This window comes from Haematobia irritans, chromosome 5 (genome assembly GCF_050003625.1).
Source record: "Haematobia irritans isolate KBUSLIRL chromosome 5, ASM5000362v1, whole genome shotgun sequence".
NCBI lineage: Eukaryota > Metazoa > Arthropoda > Insecta > Diptera > Muscidae > Haematobia > Haematobia irritans.
This window is the reverse complement of record NC_134401.1, coordinates 103607821-103621205: the sequence shown is the minus strand read 5'-3', so window position 1 is coordinate 103621205 and position 13385 is coordinate 103607821. Positions and strand designations below refer to the sequence as shown.

Here is a 13385-nt window from a genome sequence, read left to right as displayed (position 1 = left end):
TCCGATTTAGACTTATGTGACCACAGAGGCCAAAGTTTACTACCGATCTTCGTGAAATATTGCACAGACGGTAGATCTGACATTCTACCAATGCTTGGTAAATTTGATTGAAATCGGTTCAAATTTAGATATAGCTCCCATATATATCTTTCGTCCGATTTGAACTTATATGGCCACAAAAGCCAGAGTTTTGCCGTGATTTGTTTCAAATTTTGTACAAGGGTACGTTTAATAGTATCGTTAAGTGTGTCAAATTTTGTACAAATCGGTTAAGATTTAGATATAGCTCACATATATATCTTTCGCCCGATTTGGACTTATATGGTCTCAAAGGCAGAGTTTTGCTCTGACTTACTTCAAATTTTGCCCAAGCTGTACTTTTAACGATACTATTGTATATGGCAAAATCGATTCAGATTTAGATATAGCTCCCATATATATCTTACGTCTGATTTGAACTTATATGACCTCAAAATCGGTAATTGTGCCAAATTTGGTTGAAATCGGTTCAGATTTAGATATGGCTCCCATATATATCTTCCGTCCGAGTTGCACTCATAAGACCAGGGGGGCCAAAGTTATACTCCCATTTACGTGAAATTCCCTATAGATAGCAGAATTATTATTCTAACTATACATGTCAAATTTAGTCAAAATCGGTTCAGATTATATATAGCTCCCCTATGTACGTGCACCAGAGTTGGGGAAATATGGTAGACTTTTACACATTTAAGACCCATTTTCAATGGAAGTTTCCTCCAATTAACTGGATAGCGTTAGCCGATTTAAATTTTAATTCTAGAGATTTTGTAGATGTAGAAATGTCTCCTTTATATAGCTTCCAGCAAATGTGAAGTAGTTGAGATGGTAACACAAATTTTGGCCCACATAGGGGTGAAGGGTATAATATAGTCGGCCCCGCCCTGCTTTAGACTTTACTTACTTGTTTTCTTTGAAAATGAATTGTAGCCATGAATTGTAATATATTCTGTGTGGCTGCAATGTAATGCAACAAAGTAAAGCAATATGTTGTTTTTAATCTTATTGTTCAAAAGCAAAACGTGTTGTTGAAAATAACAACAAATTTTATAATCAATTTAGAATTGCCTCCGTTTGACAAAATAGGCCGACAAAGTGATCACACGCTGCCCGAAAGTGGCTCTGCGATACTTCCCTTATTTCCACAAACGTGTTAACCCCATTACTATCCTATGGTGATGGCTATAAAGAGGGCAGACTAAATACTTATTTAAGCCTATTTAGTTCGTTATTGGTTTATATAGATGAGCCTATAAATATATACTCGCACGATACGAACCGATATGATCAAATTTCACGTGGTAGTTGCAGGACCAAACTTCAACCTATAGGTTATTATGTTCCGATATTGATCAATTTGTGCATCGTTTTTGGAAAGCAAATAATGACATCACGTACCAAATTTCAAAGGAACCGCATAAAAATTGCTACTTCAAGAGGCTCCGGAAGTCAAATCTGGGGATCGAGCAAATCTGGGGATAGATAGTTATAAACATATATCGATAAATTTTTGTATAGTGTACCAAGGTCAGGTTAGGTTAGGTGGCAGCCCGATGTATCAGGCTCGAGGTTAGGTTAGGTTAGGTTAGGTTGCAGCCCGATGTATCAGGCTCACTTAGACTATTCAGTCCATTGTGATACCACATTGGTGAACTTCTCTCTTATCACTGAGTGCTGCCCGATTCAATGTTAAGCTCAATGACAAGGGACCTCCTTTTTATAGCCAAGTCCGAATGGCGTTCCACATTGCAGTGAAACTACTTAGAGAAGCTTTGAAACCCTCAGAAATGTCACCAGCATTACTCAGTAATTGGGATAATCCACCGCTGAGAAACTGTTTTGTGTTCGGTCGAAGCAGGAATCGAACCAACGACCTTGTGTATGCAAGGCGGGCATGCTAACCATTGCACCACGGTGGCTCCCCATCCTATGGTATAAAAATTAATAGTATCAATAAATTTATTAATTGGATCAACTAATTTTTTAATTAACACTATCATTTCTGTGATTGAAGACATTTCAATTAAAGAATTAATTGGATCAATTATTTTGTTATTGAATCAGAATTTTTTTTGTGTGTGATTCTGCTTAAAATTGGGTATCCTAACATGAAAAAAAAATCTGTTTGACTAAGGTTAACTGCCTTTAAAAATTTAGAAAAATTCTTCGAAATTAATGAAATCATCTGTAAATTTTTGAACATTTTGTATCTTTACTACAAAGCAATAAAAGCATACTAGATGGTGTAAGCCAATAGCCTATAACAACCCTGCAAAAAGTTCATATCGGTCCATAATTATATATAGCTTCCATATAAACCGATCTCCAGATTTGAACTCCGGAGATAGCTGAAGATGCTAATTCCATCCGATCCGTATTTTAAGAGCATGAAATATTTGCCCTTGCGCCAAGATTTTTTTCAGTGTATATTAATATATTTTATGGCAAATTTTTCTTGTCCATATTGCCACATTTAACTGAAGGAAGTAACTACCTAAACATTTTGTTATTTTTTATGCTTTTCTCAAAAACTATACCATGAATATCTGCGCTGTTTACTTTTCCCTTGAATTGCAGATATACACAAAATGCTGCAGAACATGCAAATGTTGTCGTTTAAATTCTACCTTTAACTATCCATTAACTATTGACCAACTAACCAGATTGTGGGCATAGGGAGTAGGTTTCACCTAAATGCACTTTTCATGTTCATCTCTGCCTAATTTAGGCGATCAATATTTGTCTATGCATTGTGAGGCCATCCGTTACTGGGCACCATTGGCTTTGTGGTTTCTGTTGATGTTGATGTTACTGCTACAGTTTGCTGTTATGGATGTTCACTTAAAAATACAAAAAATGCATATTTGCCAACATTTGCATACGATGTGCAAATAGCAAATGTCTATGGATGACTTTGCTTATGCCTTTTCGTCGATGCTTTTTCACTCTTGGTCGGTCGATTTCGATTTTCGTACACAACAAACAAACAAACAAAGAAATGCAATGGAGGTAAATTGAATTAGGTCAGTGAATGGGCGAGAAGATTTGTATTCTTGTGAAAACTAAAGCGACTAGATGAAATGATGCTGGTTAATGTACAAATACGATACTATCCCAACACAGAAAAAAAATTCACGAAATTTTTTCCAATTAAAATCTTAATTGAGTTTTAAAAACAAGTAAGTAAAGTAGAAAGTCGGGCGGGGCCGACTATATCATACCCTAAACCACCATTACAGAATTAGTAATCATAAGCATTTGAGGGGTAAGATATAGGTCTGGTAGATAAACCGCAGTTGCATATTTAAGAAAATTAAGGGGTACATGCCTATGGGTGCTTTGTGTCAATCTGACCATAGCTCATAGTCAATGTTGCCAGGGAAAATGTTCGGTTTACCCTACAAGGACAAAAAAAGTTCCCTACTTTCCCATACATTCCCAAACAATTTTCCCTACTATATTTTTCGTTAAATTTAAAAAAATTTACAAAACAAAAATGGTTCTAAGTACTTTATTATCTTAAAACATGAATATATAACTTAGAATATAAATTTGTATTACCACCACGGTTGCCACAGTTGGTAGAATTCTACCCAAATTAGTAATCTTTATAAAAATAAAATGTTGGAAAAAGTTTCTATAAACAAATTTTTGTGAGAAATTTTTCTATAGAAATAAAATTTTGACAATAAATTCTATAGAAATAAAATTTTGAGAAAAAATTCCACAGAAATAAAATTTTGAGAAATTTTTTTATAGAAATAATATTTTGAAAAAAATTTCTATAGAAATACAATTTCGACAAAATGTTCTATAGAAATAAAATGTTGACAAAATTTTGTACAGGAATAAAGTTTACCACACATTGTTAAAGATCAAGCCTTGCCGGCTTCTAATTTCCTCCTCTAGAGCCACCAAAATGTAAAAATTATTACAAATTGTGTTGAGTGAAAATGTCCTACATTGTGGCCCTACGTCCCTACAAGACGTTAAATATTAGAAAAACCCTACATATAGGGAATTTCCCCTACTTCTAGCAACACTGGCTGTGTTGATATTGCGCCTACGGAGTTAGTATGCCACTAATATTGAGCCCATTACTAAAAAAGAGAAAATCGTTAAATTAGTGTGGGTAATAAATACAAATTTGTAAAAATCTAGCAATATTCTTATGTAAGAGCTTCAAGTTCGTATAAGTACGATCGGCTAGTACATCAAAATTTGAAATTTGAGTAACATTGGTTAATAAATAAGAGTACTATGGCCAAATTTGGGAAAATCGAGCGATGCATATATATGGAAGCTATATCTAAATCTGAACCAATTTGCATAATATTTGTCGGGTTTGATTAATACCACTAAAGGTTACCTTGTGCAAGATTTGAGTAAGATCAGTTAAGAAATGAGGCCTGTATGGTCAAACATAAAGTTATTGGGGCGAATTTTTCAAAATCGGGTGATATATGGGAGCTATATCTACATCTGAACCGATTTCGATGTAATTTTGCACATATAGTTAGTACTATAGAGGACTGGATCTAGCCAACTTTTAGTAAGATCGGTTAATAAATAAGGGTTCTATGGCCAAATTTGGGAAAATCGGGCTATACATATATATGGGAGCTATATCTAAATCTGAACCGATTTCGATGATTTTTTGCACATATAGTTAGTGCTATAGAAGACTACATTTAGCCAAATTTGGGTAAGATCGGTTGATAAATAAAGGTTTTGTTACCAAATTTGGGAAAATCGGGCGATACATATATATGAGAGCTATATCTTAATCTGAACCGATTTGGATGAAATTTTGCAGACTTGAAGGGCGATGGAAAAGAGTGTCTTTTGCCAAATTTGGTGACGATCCGTTTAAAAAAACGCGAAACGTGACCCCATTTGTCGAAATCGGGCGATACATATATATGGGAGCTATATCTAAATTTCATCCGATTTCTTCCAAATTCAATAGCATTCGTCCTTGTGCCCAAAAAACTCCCTGTACCAAATTTCATCAAAATCGGTTACTAATTGCGACCGGAATCCTGTGAACAACAAATACATGGACAGACAGACGGACGGACGGACACCAAGCGCTAGATCGACTCAAGAGGTGATTCTGAGTCGATCGGTATATATTTTATTGGGTTTAAAATCAATATTTCTGGTAGGCACATTTTTTGGCCGATCAAACTTATTATACCGTGACCACTATGTGGTTTAGGGTATAAATATTCAAATAAAAATTTTATTGATTCAACAAATCTTTTAATTGAAATAAACATCAATCACATAAATTAATACTAACACAATTAATTTTTTAATTGGATCAATTAATACTTTAATTGACTGTCAATTAATTTTTTAATTGGTACTATCATTTCTGTGATTGAAGACATTTCAATTAAGAAATTAATTGGATCAATTTTTTTCAATTCAGAAATGTTTTTGTGTGAATGCAAAAAGTAACTAAGAGAAAATTACATTGATTTCATCGAGAGTCGAAGCTGTAATATACACTGTAGAATGGAAATAAATATTTGTGGATCGACTGTAGGAAATTATAAATAATATAAATAAATTATAAATAATAATTTACCCCTCCGATGGGTGAGAAGGTCCCTGGGGACCCTTTTAATTTTCAAACTGAAATGACACCTTGATGGTCCAAGGGAAGTATACTCGAACTTCTTATGTATTCTAAGGAAATTTTATCTAGAATCGTTTACTAAATGTGTTCAGTCCAATAATTTAGTTTCTATTGAGATTTTAATGTATTTACTACGGGAACGAGTGAAACAGTCCTCTTGGGCTTTGTACTGAAATTCCAAGGAATCGTTAGCAACTGCACGGCATTTTCATCGAAAAAAGTAAATTGGCTTATAGAGATTTCCACAAAGTGTTATCAGCCTCGACACCGACTCCGGGTAATATAACTAAATCTCATTTTAACACCACTAATTTGTAGGTCTATTTTGAGGGGTACTACAAATGGATCGATATAAATTATCGCATTTATTTATGTGGGCAAAAAAAATCTAAATTTCACTTTTGACGCCAATTTAACTATATTTCAAATTTCAGCCAATGTGGATCATATGTTTAATACGAGTAAATTAAATTATGATATAAATATCCATCACAAAATGAGCAGACACCAACAGTCGTCAATATATTCGTTTCTAATAAAGAAATTTTAAAGTCGGACAGGGCTCAAAGTCAGCCCTTCAATAACAGGTTGGCTGATAAGTCCCCGGTCTAACAAAGTAAAACACATTTTTTTTTGTCAAAATTCGTTTTTATTATTCAACATAGTTCCCTTCAAGAGCGATACAATGATTATAACGACCTTCCAATTTTTTGATACCATTTTTGTAGTACTCCTTCGGTTTTGCCTCAAAATAAGCCTCAACGATCACCTCTTCATTGCAGCCAAATTTTTTCTCTACGAGCATCCTTTTGAGGTCTGAGAACAAGAAAAAGTCGCTGGGGGCCAAATCTGGAGAATACGGTGGGTGGGGAAGCAATTCGAAGCCCAATTCATGAATTTTTGCCATCGTTCTCAATGACTTGTAGCACGGTGCGTTGTCTTGGTGGAACAACACTTTTTATACCCACCACCATAGAATGGTGACGGGGGTATAATAAGTTTGTCATTCCGTTTGTAACACATCGAAATATCGATTTCCGACTATATAAAGTATATATATTCTTGATCAGGGAGAAATTCTAAGACGATATAACGATGTCCGTCTGTCCGTCTGTCTGTCTGTCTGTCTGTCTGTTGTTATCACGCTACAGTCTTCAATAATGAAGCAATCGTGCTGAAATTTTGCACAAACTCGTCTTTTGTCTGCAGGCAGGTCAAGTTCGAAGATGGGCTATATCGGTCCAGGTTTTGATATAGTCCCCATATAAACCGACCTCCCGATTTGGAGTCTTGGGCTTATAGAAATTGTAGTTTTTATCCAATTTGCCTGAAATTTGAAATCTAGAGGTATTTTATGATCATAAAGAGGTGTGCCAAAAATGGTGAGAATCGGTCCATGTTTTGGTATAGCCCCCATATAGACCGATCTCCCGATTTTACTTCTTGGGCTTATAGAAACCGCAGTTTTTATTCAATTAACCTGAAATTGGAAATCTAGAGGTATTGTAGGACCACAAATACGTGTGCCAAAAATTGTGAGTATCGGTCCATGTTTTGGTATGGTCCCCATATAAAACGACCTCCCGATTTGGGGTCTTGGGCTTATAGAAACCGTAGTTTTTATCCAATTTGTCTGAAATTGGAAATCTAGAGGTATTTTAGGACCATAAAGAGGTGTGCCGAAAATGGTGAGTATCGGTCCATATTTTGGTATAGCCCCCATATAGACCGATTTCCCGATTTTACTTCTTGGGCTTTTAAAATTCGAAGTTTTTATCCTATTTGCCTGAAATTGGAAATCTGGAGGTATTTTCGGATCACAAAGAGGTGTGCCGAAAATGGTGAGTATCGGTCCATATATTAGTATAGCCCCCATAAGAACGATCTCCCGATTTAACTCCTTGGGTTTCTAGAAACCGTAGTTTTTATCTGATTTGCCTGAAATTGTAAATATTCTGGTATTTTAGGCTCACAAAAACGTGTATCGGATTAAGTTTTTATCGGTCCATTTGGTAATGCCTCCATATAGACCGACTTCACTTCTTGAGGGTGTAGAAAGCGCACTGATCATGAAAATTGCTTGAAACTCAATGTAAAATTTCCAGATTTCACTTATACAGATTTAAGATTTCAAATCAAAACGTTATTTTATAATTTTCTTGCACACTTACAAGAGATGTTAATGATTCCTTAAAACTCAAACAAAAATGGTTCTTATAAATCCAGAATCAGATATAGTCCTCATAGGTGAAATCTTTAAATTTATCTTCGGGAAGTGTCCTCAAGTCCTCAAACCCTCCTGAAATTTCAAAGGAACCCCTAATATTTGGTTCATGGTGGTGGGTATTTAAGATTCGGCCCGGCCGAACTTACTGCTGTATATAGACTTGTTTTAATTCAATTTTTTATAACTTGGTTTTTCATACTTTTAATGGGCAATTTTAACTTTTTATACCCACCACCATAGAATGGTGACGGGGGGTATAATAAGTTTGTCATTCCGTTTGTAACACATCGAAATATCGATTTCCGACTATATAAAGTATATATATTCTTGATCTGGGAGAAATTCTAAGACGATATAAGCATGTCCGTCTGTCCCTCTGTCTGTCTGTCTGTTGTAATCACGCTACAGCCTTCAATAATGGCGCTATCGTCCCGAAATTTGACACAGATTAGTTTTTTGTTTGCAGGCAGGTCAAGTTCGAAGATGGGCTATATCGGTCCAAGTTTTGATATAGTCCCCATATAAACCGATCTCCCGATTTGGGGTCTTGGGCTTATAGAAATCGAGGTTTTTATCCACTTTGCCTGAAATTTGAAATCTAGAGGTATTTTATGACCATAAAGAGGTGTTCCAAAAGTGGTGAGTATCGGTCCATGTTTTGGTATAGCCCCCATATAGGCCGATCTCCCGATTTTACTTCTTGGGCTTATAGAAACCGCAGTTTTTATTCAATTTACCTGAAATTGGAAATCTAGAGGTATTGTAGGACAACAAATACGTGTGCCAAAAGTTGTGAGTATCGGTCCATATTTTGGTATAGCCCCCATATAGACCGATCTCCCGATTTTACTTCTTGGGCTTATAGAAACCGCAGTTTTTATTCAATTTACCTGAAATTGGAACTCTAGAGGTATTTTAGGACCATAAAGAGGTGTGCCAAAAATTGTGAGTATCGGTCCATGTTTTGGTATGGTCCCCATATAAACCGACCTCCCGATTTGGGGTCTTGGGCTTATAGATATTGTTATTTTTTCAATCCAATTTGCCTGAAATTTTCAATCTAGAGGTATTTTATGACCATATAGACCCCCATATAGACCGATCTCCGGATTTTACTTCTTGGGCTTATAGAAACCGTAGTTTTTATCGAGTTTGCCTCAAATTGGAAATCTAGAGTTATTTTCGGACCATAAAGAGGTGTGCCAAAAATTGTGAGTATCGCCCCATGGTTTGGTATAGCCCCCATATAGACCGATCTCCCAATTGTACTTCTTGGGCTTCTAGAATCCGCAGTTTTTAGGGGGGGGGGGGGGGTACTATGGTACTGACCACGGTGAAAAGGTATTGAAAAAAGTACTACAGTACTGCATTTTCCATCCCTGGTATGACACGTATATTGTGGTTGCTCTCCGTTTTTTTCACCACCGCTGATAAAATTGCCAAGAAGAAGAAGCATTTGAATTATTTAGTGCCGCGACAAAAAATTCGATATTAAATATTTTTAAAATAAAAGCAAATGCTTAATAATAGTTGTGAACAAAAATCGAAATATTTACGCAGATTTTCTTTTTTTTGCAAACCACTTGTTTTTATACCCTGCACCACACCGTGGAATAGGGTATTATAAGTTAGTGCATTTGTTTGCAACACCCAGAAGGAGACGAGATAGACACAGGGTGTCTTTGGCAAAAATGCTCAGGGTGGGCTCCTGAGTCGATATAGCCATGTCCGTCTGTCCGTGAACACAATTTTGCAATCAAAGTCTAGGTAGCAGTTTTAGTCCAATCGACTTCAAATTTGGCACAAGTATGTGTTTTGGCTCAGAATAGAACCCTATTAATTTTTGAAGAAATCGGTTCAGATTTAGATATAGCTCCCATATATATATTTTGCCCGATATGGACTTATATGGCCTCAGAAGCCAGAGTTTTAGCCTAATTTGCTTAAAATTTTGCACAGGAAGAACAATTAGTACTATAGTCAAGTGTGCCAAATTTTATTGAAATCGGTTCAGATTTAGATATTGCTCCCATATATATCTTTCGCCCGATATGGACTAATACGGTCCCAGAAGCCAGAGTTTTATCCCAATTTGGTTGAAATTTTGCACTAGGAGTACAATTAGTAGTGTAGTCAAGTGTGCCAAATTTTATTGAAATCGGTTCAGATTTAGATATAGCTCCTATATATATCGTTCGCCCGATTTACACTCATATGACCACTGAGGCCAATTTTTAACTCCGATTTAGTTGAAATTTTGCACAGGGCGTAGAATTAGCATTGTAGCTATGCGTGCCAAATTTGGTTGAAATCGGTTCATATTTAGATATAGCTCCCATATATATCGTTCGCCCGATTTACACTCCTATGACCACTGAGGCCAATTTTTAACTCCGATTTAGTTGAAATTTTGCACAGGGAGTAGAATTAGCATTGTAGCTATGCGTGCCAAATTTGGTTGAAATCGGTTCAGGTTTAGATATATCTCCGATATATAGCTTTCGCCCGATTTACACTCATATGACCACAGAGGCCAATTTTTAACTCCGATTTAAATGAAATTTTGCACAGGGAGTAGAATTAGCGTTGTAGCTATGCGTGCCAAATTTGGTTGAAATCGGTTCAGGTTTAGATATATCTCCCATGTATAGCTTTCGCCCGATTTACACTCATATGACCACAGAGGCCAATTTTTAACTCCGATTTAGTTGAAATTTTGCACAGGGAGTAGAATTAGCATTGTAACTATGCGTGCCAAATTTGGTTGAAATCGGTTCAGATTTGGATATAGCTCCCATATATATCTTTCGCCCGATATGGACTAATATGGTCCCAGAAGCCAGAGTTTTATCCCAATTTGGTTGAAATTTTGCACTATGAGTACAATTAGTAGTGTAGTCAAGTGTGCCAAATTTTGTTGAAATCGGTTCAGATTTAGATATAGCTCCCATATATATTTTTTCTGATTTCGACAAAAATGGTCAAAATACCAACATTTTCCTTGTAAAATCGCCACTGCTTAGTCGAAAAGTTGTAAAAATGACTCTAATTTTCCTAAACTTCTAATACGTATATATCGAGCGATAAATCATAAATAAACTTTTGCGAAGTTTCCTTAAAATTGCTTCAGATTTAAATGTTTCCCATCTTTTTTACTAAAATTGTGTTCCACCCTAGTGCATTAGCCAACTTAAATTTTGAGTCTATAGATTTTGTAGAAGTCTATCAAATTCTGTCCAGATCGAGTGATATCTAATGTATGTATTTGGGACAAACCTTTATATGTAGCCCCCAACACATTTGGCGGATGTGATATGGTGTCGAAAATTTAGATCTACAAAGTGGTGCAGGGTATAATATAGTCGGCCCCGCCCGACTTTAGACTTTCCTTACTTGTTTATTTTGTATCAGTGTTGCACATTTTTGTTCGTTTTCAAACGCAATCGTTGTGGTCTTTGCAGGGGGTTTCGGCAACATTGTGTTAACACCATAAAATGTTGTACTATTTGTATGCGACACTTTTTCCCCAAACGAAATCACCATAAGATTCAGCGCGAATATACTTGTTTGGTTGGATTTTCTTATTTAATATTTACAATTTTTAATTATTAGCGCATACAAACAATGCCGTGAACAAAATGTTTTTTTTGTTTTCTATACATACCCTATCGTATGCTTAATAAGTTCCCTCTGTATTGTAATTGAATTCTATTTGAAGTGTCATTTTATGCCTGTCTAAGTATGTAGAGCGTAAACATTGTCAAGATTCTAATGCATCTGATGTTTTTATCATGTGCTGGGTGAGCATGTTTCACCTGGGGTTGATGCTTCTTCAAATCTTTTGAGCAAACAATAACGTCTCTACAATAGGCAGACAGTGGTTTGCTGTCATTCTTCTTCTCTTTAGCTGATGGGGAATTTTGCATTTTATTAATTTGTTTCTAGTATGTACAAATGTCCTGATTACTTACACTCAAAAAAAAAAACAAGTTTATTTGGATCCAAAGATTTTGACCTGACCTTAAAAATTTTGGTATTGATTTCGAGCCAACCCTTGTAACATACGAGTATATAGTATTTAATATTCAAAATTTAATAAATAATTTATTATACCCTCCACCATAGGATGGGGGTATATTAACTTTGTCATTCCGTTTGTAACACATCGAAATATTGCTCTAAGACCCCATAAAGTATATATATTCTGGGTCGTGGTGAAATTCTGAGTCGATCTAAGCATGTCCGTCCGTCCGTCCGTCTGTCCGTCTGTCCGGCTGTCCGTCCGTCTGTGGAAATCACGCTAACTTCCGAACGAAACTAGCTATCGACTTGAAACTTGGCACAAATAGTTGTTATTGATGTATGTCGGATGGTATTGAAAATGGGCCATATCGGCCCACGTTTACGTATAGCCCCCATATAAACCGATTCCCAAATTTGGCTTGCGGAGCCTTCCGGAGCAACAAAATTCATCCGATCCGGTTGAAATTTGGTACGTGGTCTAAGTATACGGTCTCTAACAACCATGCAAAAATTGGTCCATATCGGTCCATAATTATATATAGCCCCCATATAAACCGATCCCCAGATTTGACCTCCGGAGCCTCTTGGAGGGGCAAAATTCATCCGATCCGGTTGAAATTTGGTACCTGATGTTAGTATACGGTCTCTAACAAGCATGCAAAAATTGGTCCATATCGGTCCATAATTATATATAGCTCCCATATAAACCGATCCCCAGATTTGAACTCTGGAGCCTCTTGGATGAGCAAAATTCATCCGATCCAATTGAAATTTAGTGCGTGGTGTTAGTATATGGTCTCTAACAACCATGCCAAAATTGGTCCATATCGGTCCATAATTATATATAGCTCCCATATAAACCGATCCCCAGATTTGACCTCCGGAGCCTCTTGGAGGGGCAAAATTCATCCGATCCGTTTGAAATTGGGTACCTGATGTTAGTATACGGTCTCTAATAAGCATGCAAAAATTGGTCCATATCGGTCCATAATTATATATAGCTCCCATATAAATCGATCCCCAGATTTGAAGTCTGGAGCCTCTTGGATGAGCAAAATTCATCCGATCCAATTGAAATTTAGTGCGTGGTGTTAGTATATGGTCTCTAACAACCATGCAAAAATTGGTCCATATCGGTCCATAATTATATATAGCTCCCATATAAACCGATCCCCATATTTGACCTCCGGAGCCTCTTGGAGGAGCAAAAGTCATCCGATGCGGTTGAAATTTGGTACATTTCGTTAGTATATGGCCTCTAACAGCCATGTAAAAATTGTCAAATTTTATTACTATAGAAAGTTTTGTCAAAATTTCATTTCTATAGAAAGTTTTGTAAAAAGTTTATTTCTATAGCAATGTTTGTCAACATTTTATTTCCATAGAAAATTTTGTCAAAATTTTATTTCTATAGAAAATTTTGTAAAAAATTTATTTCTGTAGAAAATT

General features: G+C 36.0%; 1 protein-coding gene across 1 annotated transcript in view; it reads left to right on the top strand.

Annotated features, from left to right (window-relative positions):
• The window catches only part of Dh31-R (Diuretic hormone 31 Receptor), a 489695-nt gene that overhangs the window by 158476 nt on the left and 317834 nt on the right, over positions 1-13385 (top strand). The window lies entirely within an intron of this gene.